The sequence below is a fragment of the Prinia subflava genome, chromosome Z (genome assembly GCF_021018805.1).
Source record: "Prinia subflava isolate CZ2003 ecotype Zambia chromosome Z, Cam_Psub_1.2, whole genome shotgun sequence".
In the NCBI taxonomy this organism is placed as follows: Eukaryota; Metazoa; Chordata; class Aves; order Passeriformes; family Cisticolidae; genus Prinia; species Prinia subflava.
The window spans coordinates 82,098,327-82,110,696 of record NC_086283.1 but is presented as its reverse complement, the minus strand read 5'-3'; the positions used below and the strand labels follow the sequence as shown (position 1 = coordinate 82,110,696).

General features: G+C 51.9%; 1 protein-coding gene across 9 annotated transcripts in view; it reads right to left on the bottom strand.

Moving 5' to 3' along the window:
• CNTFR (ciliary neurotrophic factor receptor) overlaps window positions 1-12,370 on the bottom strand; it is a 204,346-nt gene that overhangs the window by 86,107 nt on the left and 105,869 nt on the right. The window lies entirely within an intron of this gene.

The window sequence follows — 12,370 nt, the reverse complement described above, 5'->3', positions numbered from 1 at the left end:
AGAATATAAATGGCAGCAACAACTACAAGGATACCCTGCACAAGCCCTGTCAGGCTGGAGATGCCCAATCTCTCATTTTCTCTCAGCCAGGGCTGGTAGAGGAGACTAGAGCCAGAAGGGAGCTGCTGGGGACAGCAACAGGGGATGCTGGCCCACCCACCAGGAGGTAAATAGCACCATGCATGAAAAGCAAATTGCACCTTCAAAAACCATTTAAACCTCTCTAATCTCGAATATCCTATCAGTAATGTGCACAGGATTGCCTTTTAATCTAGAACACGAGTATGGGCTCATTAGCCAGATGGCATCCATTTAAACCTAAATAAAGGGGGAGCTCTATTGGCAAGAGAAAAAAAATCCAGAGACTGTTGCAGGGGCCCAGATGGCCTCGGGTTCACAGCAAGCCATTGCAGGGCTGGAGGGGAAGACAAGAGCGGCTGGGTGGGATTTCATGAGCAGATTTTGGGGTGCAGCTGGACCAGCCTGGTCTCAAATGTCTCTCAGGGGCAGAGATGCTGGAGGAGATAGTGGATCTGAAGAGGACGAGCCTGGAGTTGGGCAGAGAAGGGATTCACTACTTTATTACTGATCTTTCAGTGCTGGGTTTGGGCTTGAAGGTCTGGCAGCAAGAGCCATTCCCAATGTGCTGGTGCTGCAGAGCACAGACATGAAAGTCCCAGACTCCACTGCCAGCCCTCACGGGTCACCTTGAACAAATCACTCTCACTGCCTCCCCCGTGCCTCAGTTTCCTGTCTGTAAAACAGAGATAATGAAGGTGACCTTCTGACAGCTCTGGGTGAGGAGCGCTAAGTGCTAATTACAACTTTCTTATCATTCATTCTTCTTCTTCCCTCCTGCTTCTCTCGTGCCTGCCTTCCCCTGCCTTTTCCATGTGTCCCCTCTGTGCCCACAGCATGGCTCCCTCACTGCCACCCTACCTGTGCTGCAGCTCAGGGAGTAGGTGAGAGTTGGAACCTGAGGCAGGTGGCAATGCCACATCCTGGAGCACTGCTGACACGGGAGGCCCTGAGCAGCCTGGAAACAACCTGCAACCCAGGAGCCAACTCTCCCTATCTACACTCGAATTTACTTTCCCCTGAATATTCCCTTCGTACAGCCCTGGGAGCTGATGGGCGGCACCAGGAATTGAAGCAGACAAAGAACCAGTGGCCAGTGCTCCCCTTCACCACAGTCCAGGTATCTCCAGCTAATGCAGCCACCCCATTTCTGGGGACAATGGCAATGACAGGAGGCGGGACAGGACCTCCCAGCAGCCAGCCTGCTGTTTGAAAAATGTGAGAGCTCCTTGACATTGCTGTCAGCTTGGCTCAGTGCAAATATCATCACCAGCACCATGCTCTACCTCCCGGCCCTCCAGGGAACAAAGCCACCTGCTGCCCACCCCCTGCTGCTCCTCCCTCCTCTCACCAGCTCTTAAAATGATTGCTGCTGCTCCTGCCCATGTGCCTAGGCCAGCATCAGAACACTTACAGAGCAAGGAATGGTTCCTGTCTCAAAGCACTGGTAGCCTCAAGGGACACAGGTGGAGTAAGAGAGCAGAGATAAGGTAAGATCCCTGAGGACTCAGTAGGATGGCCAGGATACAGGCAGAGGCTTCTAGTGACAGCACACAGAATTCACCACTTGGCTGTGCTCACTCTGGAAAACCTTATTTCTTTTTAGAGATGAGCCCTGTGACCAGGCAGGAGCAGAGCTATTTTAGGACAAAAAACCTAGCCAGGAAACCAACTTTTTCTCACTTGAATTACAATTTTCCATGCAGTATTTGCTTTGTTTGACTGTTTCGCCCAAAGCTGTGTTGACTTTTTTTTCCCATAGCACATAACAGAGCCTTCACAATTTCTGCAGATACTTCCAATGCAAATTTCTGTTGCTGTATTTGCTCACTTATCTGTTCCTCTAGCAAAAGCCAGCACCCTGGCATTCGGGTATACAGGCCAGTGAGCAGCAGCTCATAAGGTGTGCAGGTTCCTGAGCTATGTCCTCATGCCAGCAGGGAGCAGTTTACAGGTGATGGAGGGGAACCACATTCATTACACAGCAAAGCCCGCAGTGTGAAATTCAATCTTCTGTGCAAAAGGTAGATTTTCCCTCTGTAATGAATAATTTCTTGGAGGTAGAGAGGAAAGAGGAGCCTGGGGAGGAGAAAGAGGGAGAGGAAACATATGAAGTGGTGGACTAGCAGCTCTGGAGTCATCCTCCCTGTCCCCAGCTTCCTGTCTGGGGAGAGAGCAAAGGGTTGATCTTTCCCTGCCTTGTCCTTTACACCAAGGATAGTGAGGGCATCAGTCATGGTCATTCTTAGCAGAAGGTAACTCAACACAGACATGAGTAAAGTCCCCTCCGGCAGCTCTCAGTCTAAACCAAACTTGTTTCCGGGCATGTGTTCCCTGAGCTGCACCAGGACTGAAGGGGCAGTGTGACATTAGCTGTTGTGGTGTGATGGGGTGAGGACAGTGCTGGGAGAGCACAGAAGGAATGAAAGGGATTGTGTATCCAGGCAAAAATGTATCCAGGATGCCACCTTCTGCTTAACAGTCCCAGTGTCCTCTTTTGAGTAGGCAAAGGGATGGATCCCTTCCAGCTCTCCCTTAGTACAATCTCCAAAGCTTTAGCAGTGGAGTACCAACAGGCACCTGTGAACAGCAGCTCCAGGGCAGGGCTGTCGCTGGCTAGTGAGGGATGTGGACTGCACCCCAGTCTCCCACCACAACTCTCACCTGCCAAAGGCTGCTCGCAGCAATGATAAATAAATAAACCCCTCATTCTAGAAGTGTGTGGCTGCCTCAAAAGAAAAGTGGTAGTTTCAGAACCTAGTGTTTCCATGACAAAGTCCTCCATCAGACAATTCCCCAACAGCTGCTGTTATGGGGTTGGCTCTGAAGCCATGAACTGGGGGAAAACAAACTCTGTTTAGTCGTTTCCTTCCCCTCCAGCTTTGCCCTGAGCCTTCCAAAGGAGCTTTGTAGCACCTATCCTGCAGGCACCCACGGCAGGCACCACTGTGTGACTGCACTGCCCACATGACTGTCAATGCTATGGTGCAGCCTCTGCTGCATTCACAGGCTGTGGATGCACCCTGTGCTGCACACAGGGGCTGTGGATGGACCCTGTGCTGCATTCACGGGCTGTGGATGGATCCTGTGCTGCATTCACAGGCTGTGGATGCACCCTGTGCTGCACACAGGGGCTGTGGATGGACCCTGTGCTGCATTCACGGGCTGTGGATGGATCCTGTGCTGCATTCACAGGCTGTGCATGGACCCTGTGCTGCATTCACAGGCTGTGGATGGACCCTGTGCTGCAGACAGGGGCTGTGGATGGACCCTGTGCTGCAGACAGTGGCTGTGGATGGACCCTGTGCTGCAGACAGGGGCTGTGGATGGACCCTGTGCTGCAGACAGGGGCTGTGGATGGACCCTGTGCTGCAGACAGTGGCTGTGGATGGACCCTGTGCTGCAGACAGTGGCTGTGGATGGACCCTGTGCTGCAGACAGGGGCTGTGGATGGACCCTGTGCTGCAGACAGGGGCTGTGGATGGACCCTGTGCTGCATCCCCAAGGGCAGGGTGTGATGCTGGTATGAGCAGTGAAGCACCAAAGTGGGCAGGACACCCTCCAGCCCCGGGTTCCCAGGGATTGCACCACATATGGGCAGCAGTGCTTGGCCACCTGAAAGCACTGCATGCTGTCTCCTCCTTGGCAGCAAGGCGAGGGAAAGGAGAGGAAAAAATAGTTGTCACTTAATGTCAGAGGCTTGCTAACAGCCTTAAAGCCTTCTGGCCTCACAGTGCCCTGTCAGCACTAAACTCCTCTTTGCTGCCTAAGAGGGAGAGAGAAAAGAGGGACTTTATCATCTCTTTCATACATGCAATCAGAAAGCCTTATCTGCAGAGACAGAATCCCCACTGCTTGAAAAGCTTTCTTAAATCTAATTTAAACCCCCACTGTCAATAGAGCAATTAGCACTGCCCCCCTGGACCATGAGTGCCACAGGGATGACTGGGGCCAGCTGAAATAAACTCACTCTTGGCTCTCATGGACTGCGACTTTCCTTCCTCCACCTCCTCCCCTTCTGATAAAGAAGACCCAAGGAAGAGGATATGCTGGAGGAAGGAGCAACCCACAGCAGAGCTCCTTCATCATTCTGCCTCTGCCATCCCAGTGAACACTGCTGTACCCCTGGGTGGCAGCGCAGACCCTCCTGCCCTTGTGGTCTAAGAGATGGGCAAACGGTGGAAGGATGGTCCTCACAAAAATTCCCAGCTCCTCTGGTTGAAGGTGTGCCTCTGAAGGCAGCTGTGGACTTGCAGAGCTCCTGGTTCCAACACATGTGCTAGAGGTTGCTCCATCTTCCCTGGATGCCATTGGAAAGGTGTTGTCGTGGTTGGGGGGGGGGGGTGAATTTTTCCAGGGGGATGTGGGCAGTCCAATCAGTGATCAGCTTTTCTGCTGGCACCTGGGTTGGTCACTCGGAGGTTTGGACACGCCTCTGAGGACACAAAGAGTTAAAAGCAGGAACCCCAAGGGGGTTCGGCCTCTTTTCAGATCTTGGTTTCAGCAGAGGGACATGTCAGGCCTCCTTCCCCTGCCCGGCCACGAGGCTGGGTGGGGGAGGGGAAACACGTGGTCGGCTCAGGTAAGCCGGAGCCCCCCCGGGGAGGGGGGGAAGAAGAGAAGGGACAGGACTGGAACTGAGCTGCCCCGTCCAGGATGGAGGGGTGGAAAACTGTGGAAGTGCCTTCTGTGTGTGCTCACCCCCCTCCTCCCTCCCAAACTCCGGGAGAAGTTGCCCAGCCACGTGGGGGTTTGCGGAGCCTGGGAGTGCCTGAGCCTGCACCCTGCCGAGAAGAAACTGTTAACCCTTGCTTGGCAGAAAGAAACTTTTCTTAGACATTGATTCTCATGACTGGTGGTTTTCGGAGAGAGGGAAGCGGCCTGGGACCGAGACGATAAAGCATGATTGGAAGGAACCCGATGGAAGAATGAGAGGAGTAGCCTTCTGAGCTGGAATTCTCTTGCATAATGTCAGCCATGGACTGAACTTAAGTCTCTTTTGAACATAAACTGCATTTTTTGGGTGGATGCAGCTGCCCTTGCTTTTGCTACAGTGACTGGCACTTGAAGAGTTGGAGCGAGCAGAGAAAAGAGGGGGAGGGTGAGGTGGTGCCCTCTGCCCTCAGGGCAGACCTGCTCCTGGAACCCCGGCCCCTGGGTAAAAAGGGGAGAGCTCGGCATGCAAGTATCCTTAAAAGAGCCCTGTATGCAGCTTTCAGCCTTTGGACAGCGGTGAGAGCGCTGGACATAGGAAAAAGAGAGTGTCACCTTAGCAGACTTCTCTGGGCGGTGCTATGGGTGACATGGAAACACATAAGGGGTGAACCCGTGTTTTCTGAAGAACAGTTTGTGGTGCGAGAGAGACTCCTCTCTCCCTTGCTGAATTGAAGATTAGTTTTTTTTGAGTGGTGATTGTTTGATTTAAAACCCAAAGGTTGGTCTGTGAAAAGTGATGGGTGGGGAGGTAAAAACTGGGAGAAGAAATGTTCTAAGAAGTTTTTATTTCTGTCTCTGTGTGTGTTTAAGAGTATCTCTGTCCCTGTTCTTATGTAATTAATAAAGTTTTGGTGGGTTTTTTTGTTTTCAAGGTTTAAGCCTGCTCTGCTCTGTTCCTGATCACATCCCACAGGAGTTGTTAGAGAAAAAACATATATTCATGGGTGCACTAACATCTGGCCAGTGCTAACCCATGACAGGTGTCTCAGTGGGAAAAGCAATGGCCAAAGCTGCTCTCCATATCCATGGAGCTGGAGAAAGCAGCTCTTTGGGAGGGAACATCAGCCCAGATTAAATCAGAGCTACTTTTCTGGGGGTAATGCAGAGTTTAGGAGCTACAGGGGTAGCTGGGATGGTCTGGGAAGGAACAGCCCATGAAAAGACTCAGGCTGTTTGAGAATCTTCCAGACTGGCAAGCTGGCTCCCAGAACAGGTAATTTCTTTCTTCTGTGGATCATGGTGACATGCTTCCACTGGGGCAGGGAGATGTAGGAAGACCAGCAGGGTCCTGAGAGTCCCAGGAGTGAGGCTGTGACCCTGCAGCTCCAGGGGCTGAGGGATTCCTGCTCCAGGAGCAAAGTGGGGTTCTCTCTTCTCAAACCACACCTTACAGCTCTTCAAACTAGTGCCCAAAAGCATCAAGACAATCAGTGCTGTCCACTCCTGGGACACACTGGAGTGCTATGATCCCTCTGTGTCCCAAGGACAGGCAAGAGCATGGTGTCAGGAGAGCATGGGACAGGTACAGTCCACAGGAATTGATTGTACCAGTGACCCTGACTGGGAACAGCCCCCAGTGCCACGTCCATTGTGGGGCAGTGCTGCTGCACGGGCAGTTGCCAGCTGGTGCCCATTCTCTGTTCCTGCTTGGAGCCTTGAAGTGGGATGTTTTGTGCAGACCATACCTGTCCTCACATCTCCCACCATGTCAACCAGTTTTTCTTCAAGTGGAGGGCAGCAGTCCAAGACCAGCCATCTGCTCCAGCAGTGATAAAAGCCAGCACAAGGAACAGCATACTAATAAGCATCACACACCTTCAACACCAGCACTGTGGGGAAGCACAGCAGGGCAGGAGGGGCTTCAATCTCTATGGCAGAGGAGCAACATTGTCCCAGGACTATCCCTCAGAGACACCAGTGCCGCCTGGACAGGAAGCTCAGCCGAGCTGTCATACCCAAGCCCCACTCCTCCACGTACCACAGTCCCACCCAGGCAGACTCTGAGATGCAGGAAACCTTGGATCAACAATGGAAAATGAAATTTTCACTCTCTTTTTACTAAATTTTTCTCTGCATGGAGAATCTCCTGGCTCCCTGCAGAGAGAGATTGCAGGAATCAGTTGGATCTTAGCTTCTATTAAAGAATTGCCAGAACGAGTGCTTTTTATCTGGAGCCTCCGTTCAAATGAGGTCTTGAGCAGTGTTTTTCCACAGATAGTGCTATGTCAGGGACAGACAGAAAAGATCAGAGAGAGAAGGGAGAGAGACTGGAGATGGGAGATTCTTGTGGTTCAGGTGCTCCCCAGTGCTCCTCTCTGGAAGCTGGAGAAATTAGCTAAGATGGGCATATTTGGGAGCAGTTTCTGCTTATTCTGAATCTCCAGGCTGCGGTTACTGTGGGATGGAGCTCTTGGTGTCACTCTGATTTTCAGCACTCATATTCCCAGCCTCCACCCACAAAAGCAGAAAATCAATGATGCGGAACAAAACCAAAACAACCCCACAAAATCAAAACCAAACTCTCATACACTGAGCAAACAACCCCAAATACTTTAGGAAGGTCCTGCTGACTCATGCCAGGTTCGGTTTGTGCTTTGCAGGCAAATGCTGACAACATTTCTTATTTTTGTCTGAGGGGCTGCATTGCCCTTCAGTCCCCCAAGGATTTTGCTCACAACTCTGTTTTTGCCTTGGGGAGAGTCTATAGCAAGGCTGCTTTGTGAAATATCCAACATCCCTTCAGATCCAAAGCTCCAGGGCAGAGAAATGCACCCTAGTATTAAAATCTGGACTGTGGCATAGCCATGTGCCATCCTGAGCAAAACAAAGAGGAAAGGGGGGGCAGACACAGCTTGTCCAGACAGACTTCTTCCATCAGCCAGATGCCCATGGCACAGCAGACATGGCATAGAGAAGCATGGTGTTTCCTGTGGTCACTGCTAGGAGAGATTTTGGGTCATGTCTGGCCACAGCAGCTTTAGCTGCTCAATAGCACCTGCACACACACATTCCACAGAAATCTTATTTTGCTTGAAACACAAAGACTGCATCTCTTACTAGCCCAGTCTTGCTCCTCTGGAGGGCTGTTCTCTGCAGCACCCAGGCAAGGGGCTGGACACAATGTCTGAGCTCACTGGCACTGGGGTTATGTGAGGTGAAGAGCACAGTGCTGCTGTGGAAGCACAGGGGCAAGCAGGGCAAAACTGCTGGCTGCAACCCCAACCAGGCTGCTGGCACCCTGCAGGACCCCTTTCCTCCAGCACAAGCAGGACCATGCTGGCTTGGCCCCAGTAAACCTCCTGGTGGTGATGTCCCCAAGCCAGGGAGAGCTACAGCTCATTCCTGAATCAACACAGGCATCCAAGGACTGAGTCTACAGCATTCCTGCTCAAACAGCAGGACAGATTTGCTTTTTGCCAGCATGCTGAGAGAGCCAGAGGAGTATGAGAGCCTGAAGTTGTGTTGCAAGAGCTCAGGGACATGAGCAGGATTGGACTGAGGAGCTCTGGAAGAGATCTTGGCAGATGTCTTGTCCAAGCAGGGAAGAAGACATCGGCTCAGCAGTACTGGGAGAGTAACTGATGAAACACCCAGTTGTAGAGAGCTTCCTGGGCATTTTAATTTTAGCTTGGCTTTTTGCTTGGGCTTTCTTTTTTTAAGCTGTTGGCACAGAGGAAGCCACTGCAATGACTCTCATGCTGCCTCCCCAGAGATGCCTCAGGACCATGGAATCATAAAATCAATCGTTTAGGTTGGACAAAAACCTCATCAAGTCCAACTGTAAACCTAACACTGCCAAGTCCACCACTAAACCCTGTTCCTAAGAGCCATATTTACATGTCTTTTAAATACCTCCAGGGATGGTGACTATGGCTTGTGTTGCTTTGCTTCAGCTCTCCTCCATGCCTGCAGTACAAGTTGGCAGGAGGCTGGGGTAGGCAGGAGCCAGGAGCTTCTAAGGCCCAGGGAGAGCAGCAAACACTGCTGGAGGCAGACAGGGGTTGGCTGGATGCTGGGGACTGTGTGCTCCCCACTGGTCCCTGCTTGCTGTCCTTCCCTGTCCAGGTTCCACAGGAGGTGCTGTGTCCACATTGCCTCTAATGCCTTCAGACTCCCAACTATCCTGGGGTCACTGGCCCACATGCTGCTGTGGGGACACAAGCCACTGCAGGCAGACAGGACAGATGTGACAGTGAGGACATTTGGGTTGCCCCCGCCTCCCTCCTCACTGCAAGAATACCGCTCAAAACCTGGCCAGGAAAAAGAAGACAGGAGGAACTGTGCTCTCTCTGCAGACAAATGGGGTTTCTTGGGTGTTGCTTCACCCAGTTCCACGAGCCCCATCACCACACTCACCCCATATGGTTCCACAGGTGTCCAGCATGCCCTGTGCAGCCTTCTGGGGTCTGTGCCCATACATCACAGAGGCACCCAGTTTTTGAAGTGGGCCGCTGAAGGGGAAAACTGAGGCACGTGGATTTTCCATAATGTCCCCATGATAAGGGACAAGGGTGGCATTGAAGGGAGGAGCCAATCCTGCCTTTCAGTGACAGCAGCCCATGATGGCTCCAGTGATGCTGGAAGGGGGTTTCTGCTGCTAGCAGCCTCTTTGGTAGACTCAGGGGTCTGCCCCAGACTAAGCCTAAGGCTGGCAGTGGGAGTGGGGAGATGTGCCTGATCTCTTCAGCGTGCAAACGCCCTCCTGAGATGGCAGAGTGTAGTGATGGCATTCCCTCTTTGTGCTCTGACCCCCCCCCCCAATCACTCTACTCACAGGCCAAGCCTCACCAAGTGACAGGAGTGGTCTTGGCACCACTGCTGCCTTAGTCTGCAGTAGGACCTCACCTGCTTCTGCTCTCTCGCCCCCTCTCAGCTTAGCATTGCCTGGATGCAGCTGATGGAAGGGGAAAAGGAGCCACAAGAGGCAGAAGCAGCATTGCTGAAACAGGCTGGGGTGACCCCAAAGGCCCAGGCTGGTGCTCCTCTCCTGGCCTCCAACTGCTGCTCCTCTGACTGCCAGAGCCTGGAGCCAGCAGAGCATGTGGGGTGAGAGCACGGGGCTGCTGAGGACCCGTCTGAAATCCTCTGGGGCCCCTTGACCTCCCTGGGATCCTGCCCCAGGATCTGCTCACAGACAGTGATGAGAGCAAGCAGAGGATGAGGATGGAGAAATGAGGAGTTGGCTGGAGGCAGCTGTGCTGAAAAAGAAGTCAGGAAAAAAAGAAAAGTATCTTGCCCAAAACTACAGGAAAGTTTAATTATCAAGGACAAAACATCATCTGTTTGTGCCAACTGTGACCTCCTGCTGCCCCGGGGCTTTAACAGCTCTTAAATTAACATGTTTGTTGGGGGTATTCCGTGTCTGTCATCGGGGAAGCAGCTCCCGCGGGGCAGAGAGGAGGATGGAATGATTGTCCACTGAGACCCGTGCTGGGGTGGTGTGGTGTGCTCGGTGGTGATGGGGGAAACAAAATACCCTTTTGGAAATGTGCATTCCCTCCAACCATGGCTCTGGCAAGTCCAGCATCACTGTGTGTTGCCACTGGCGGGTGAGGCATGGTGTGAAACTGTATCTGGGTCTCAGCCTCTTTCCCAAAAACAAAGCCAAGAAGATGTACACTTGGAGGAAGATTTTGCTTTGCAAAGCCAACAGAATTAAATGAATACTCAATAAAGAAGAGGTTAGATTAAAATCCATTTTGTTTTCAGCCCTGCAAGGGGGGGAAGATGCATACATTGGTACCAAGCCCCAGAACTGATTTAGTGATGTCAAACTTCTCAGTTCCCTTCTCCATTCTCCGCTTTCCTATTCTTTATGGGACACAGCATCCAAAGTGGACATACCTTCACTCCCTACCTACCTACACTGGAAGTAGTCTGAAGCCAACCTGGCCATATAGGAGAAAAAACAACTCAGCTGGGAGAAGTCCCACTTTGCAGGATCCCAGAAGCCTTTTTCTCCATTCCCTGGGCTTCATTCTGAGAGCTCCCACTCTCGAGCCATGTGGCTGTCACAAAGGACGCTGGAGGAGAGGACACTTCTGCCAGTATTCCTGCAGGTAGACACGTTTCCCACTAGTAAGCCCTCAAAGCCAAATACTAAATATGAATGCAGTGGCCTCTGTGATTTGCCATGAAGATTCACATCCAAGGAGCACAGATCCAGGTCTTTATTCATGCTAAGGCAATTCTAGGGGCTGTGAGTCTAGAGGTGGCCATGCTACCAGACTCCAGGAGTAAGCAGAGGAGTGCTTGATACTTCTCCTGCTTGGCCCCACACTCCCTGCACAATCATGCTGCCTCACCAGCCAGGCTCTCGCTGGACTCTCTGGGCTCTGCTGTCCTTCCAGCCCATAGAACCAGCGCCCATCTCCCTTTCATGCCCCTGATAGGTCAGCTCCTCTCCAAATCTGCACCACATTCACATGCCGTAAAACAATCAGGACTTTTTGATCATGTGCTCAAGACAAGTGCCAGCACCAACCACACCAGGAGGTTGTTGTGCTTCAAATCTCCTGCCTGGAGCCTGCACTCATTCCTCCCCTCTCTAGGGGGCCAGGCAGCAGGCAGGAATCAGGGTGCCACCCCTGCCTGGCAGCCTGCCTTCCACCAGGGGTGGCAGGGCAGATGTGAACCACGTGTGCCGTTTGTCTCAGGTCCCTTCCTGCAAGCTCCAGTGCCAAAGGAAGATAAAATCATCAGCCAAGAGCAGCCATAGAATCCCCAGTGGCCTCCAGCCCCCTCCCAATCTCTGGCTCCACTCCAACCACTGGGGCAAGACTCAGTTTATGGGAGGGCTTGTTTTTTAATTAGAAAATATTCCTCAGCATTTAAAAATAAAATAATAAAGAAGTGTCAACCAGCTGGGGCCACGAAAGCTGGGGCGTTTTTGGCTCCTGACCAAGCACTTTGATAGAAAGGCTTTTTGGAAAATGCCGTAGAAAACATTTAATTTCTCCCAAGGCCTGCATATGGGGCTCATCATTTGCACATATTGCACAGGAATATTCATGTGTGCTGGCCTCCTGCTACAGGATGACGGGGGTTCGCTGGTGCAGCATGCAAAAGGGGCTCCTTCCCTTCTGTTTTCTTTTTTTCTTTTTTTTTTCTCCCTTTGGAAGAGAAAAGCACAGTATTTCACTTCAGTCCCCAAATATTTGTCAATGGCAGAACAAAGGGAAGACTGAGCCAGAGTCAGGTCTGCTCGTACTCATCAGCTCACTGCGCTCACCACAGGATAGAGCCACAGATGAGCAGCAAATGCAGTGAAACAGATTTCTGCCCCTGGTTTTGCTGCTTTCCGGTTGCTTGAGCCCGTTCTGATGCTTCCTGACTGGAGAGCAGGAGTCTGACTTCTACTTCCCTGGCCCAGCAAGAGTTTTCAATTCATACCCCAGCTCTCTGCTCCAGGGACGTGGAGCTGGCTCATCCTGGAGTTGCTACTGGGTATATCCATCAGCTAATGCCCTTCTGCAAAACTCAGGAAGAAGGAAAATACTCACTGTGGCCACAGAGCAGAGCCTGACCCAGCAACGGGATGACTGCCATGGCTTGTTTGGTCCCTCATTTCCCTGCC